Consider the following 2,995-nt stretch of genomic DNA (forward strand, 5'->3'; position numbering starts at 1 on the left):
AATCAATAGCCCTCTTTTTAGGCAGTAGGTGTTTAAGTCCGCGTTTTAATGCCTAAAAAGAGGGCTATTGATTAGTATTAAGGAAAAATCCGAAAATTTTAACAGTCGCAGACCAATATATTAAGAATTCAATGAGATTTTTGATGATTATTGAGAATTTATAAAGGATAAAGAAGATATAAAAGGATATTTGAAGGGTATAAAGAATTTAACGCAGAAAAGAAAATCGAAAATTAAGCAGATTTCAAACAAGCTTTGTGTGTTGTTCGGGATTTAACAAATAATCTAGAAGAACAGCGAAGACGATATTGTTCTGCAATTTCCTTGACTGTAGTCATGTTGTGTGTCTGTACCAAAAGAGTGTGCGTATATGATAACGAACTCGTCTGCAAAGCAGTGCGACTGCCTTTCTCATGCCAGACCAGCGCCATTTTCCTTCCCTTTATTCCTATTCCCTGGTTTATTCACAGGACTGTTGATTTTGTTAGAATAAAACAATAAAGTCTGCACGTTTAAAAATGCGATAAAAGTCTATTAAAAATCAAATTCATGGTGAAATTTTGCAAATTAAATTTTCTTGCATGCGAAAAAAATGCATGTTAATATCCAGCTTTATTATCAAATTTGCACAAACTCTGATTTTCAAATCCCATATTTGCAACCCGATGTCGTAAACCTTGGATGTTCTGTTAGATATCAAATAATCGAAGTTTGAAATATCAGGTTGCAAAATATAGAAATGAGAACTTAGTTCCTCGATCCCTTATCTCTTCGGAAAAAAATTATTTTGCTCAAAAGCTGAAGATTTTCCCCATTATGACAATCAATATTTGAAATATTCAATTTGCATGGCATGAAAGATTGTTAAAATCGTTAGGTACGCCGTCGTTAATCTCAATCGAATCAGAACATTTTAGAATATCATTTCCGCTACATATCTTATCTTTATTAACATTTCAATCTGCACTTAATGCGTTTAAATCCATTCACGCTAAATTTAGTAAACTTTAATCTTTAAATAAACAAGAGAAGTGAGAAGATTATCAATAATTATATCATTTAACATCTAAACAGTATAAACCCCATTATTTCCCAGAATGAGAACAGATGGTTAAAATTGAAATAAAAGAAGCATTTATTATGATTAAGGAATGAACATTTGGCTATACTTGGAACTCTTTCTATCTATCTATCTATCTATTTATCTATCTATCTTTACCTATCTATCTATCTATCTATCTACCTATTTTTCTAACTATTTGTACAAAAGTGACAAATGTTTACCACAGGTCAAAAAGCTAAAGTAACCTTCATGATAAGAAAAAATAACAAATTTGATCAAACAATTCAATTAACTTTACTCATTTTTACCTTTACTTCGTTAGATAAAATGAAATACATTGATTAAATACGACATATTGTTTTTGTTGCTAAATTTTTTTATTTAGCTTTTTTTCTTTGAAAAGTTTTAAAATGAAATAAAGTAGAAAACAGGGAGTCCACATCTTGTAAGTTCAAAGACGACCTTCATCTTACAATCCCCCCCCCCATCCTTGGTTTTTATTGTAAAATTTTGTATAGTTTGGATAAAACTAATGATGGGGGGAGGGGGAAGGATTAAAACCTCGTTGGTTATTATCGGAAAATTTTATACAAAACTAATGATGGGATGGGGGGGGGAAGGGGGGGGAGATTAAGAGTAACAAAAGGTTTGGCATGAAGCACAATGCATACCATGGATAAATGATGAAGCATTATTCAAGTGTTAGGGCCAAATTTTATGACCCCCATCTAAGCCAGGACCATGTTTTAAACAGATAAGACATTACTTTTTCACGTACTCACTTATACTTTTTATCTCTAATAATCATACTTTTGCTTAAAATGAGAACTTATGTTATGAATCTAAGAATCAAGAATTAATCTCCAACTTTTATGTTATGAATCTAAGGATCAAGCATTAATCTCCAACTTATGCAGACCTATGGATTGATTAAATTCTATTTGGATATTGTGGGTATCCAAAATGAATAACCCTCTAATTGAGCATTTATCCTCAAATTTAAATCAAGTGTTTAATATTAACGATACTCCACTCAAAAAGTCCGACCTCTGGTGTATTAAAACATATGTTAATTGTAAGGTTGTAAGGTTAGCCCTTGAAACTCAGGTTCATTTGAAGTGCTGATACCACTTGAAGGCAAGTTGTGTACAATTCACACAGATGTAAAAATTGGTTATTACACCAAATTAATCATCTTCTTCTAGGAGTTAAATGTGATTAAAATATTACTACTTTTCCTATATCTTGGTTATTTGTAACTTAAACTCAATTTAAATAATGTTTTTTAAATTTATGAAATCTTAATGAATAATGATAATTATATTTTGTTGTCGTCTTTTTTCAAAGTTTTACGGCACACCAAAATTGAATTATTTTTTCAATTTGGGGTCATGCACTTGAAATATCGTCTTCAGTCTCTTTAAAATCATAAGAACTAAATAGGACCAGCCTCCAGACAGAAATATATTTGGAAATAATGAAAATCAGATTTTACCACAAACTCTAATTTTGATATCCCTTCATCTTTGCAACCCGATGTCCCAGACCTTGGATATTTTAAACTATGAATTCTCCCTCTTAGATCAATCAGTCTAAATTTAAAATATCTAAGGATTGCAAAGATATAGGGATTTGAAAATTGGAGAAATAGAAATAGAAAAACACAGTTCCGTTAATCTACTTTTCTGTGGTTAGGATATTACATCGAAACCCGCAATCAACTTGAGGTGAAAACTTAAGATTGTGATATCCTTTATCCCAATTGATTAATTAATCTTGAGATTAATAATAAAAGGAGAACAAGCATTATTTAATCGTGAGATTAAGAAAAAGAGCGGATCAAGCATTAATCCCGATATCCACCATTCAAAAGTTCCCAACTCTGATTCAACAGTTGTCTTTGCTTCAAAAAGCTGCAATTTTCGGTCACAA

This window comes from Eurytemora carolleeae, unplaced genomic scaffold (genome assembly GCF_000591075.1).
Source record: "Eurytemora carolleeae unplaced genomic scaffold, Eaff_2.0 scaffold191, whole genome shotgun sequence".
Taxonomy (NCBI): domain Eukaryota; kingdom Metazoa; phylum Arthropoda; class Copepoda; order Calanoida; family Temoridae; genus Eurytemora; species Eurytemora carolleeae.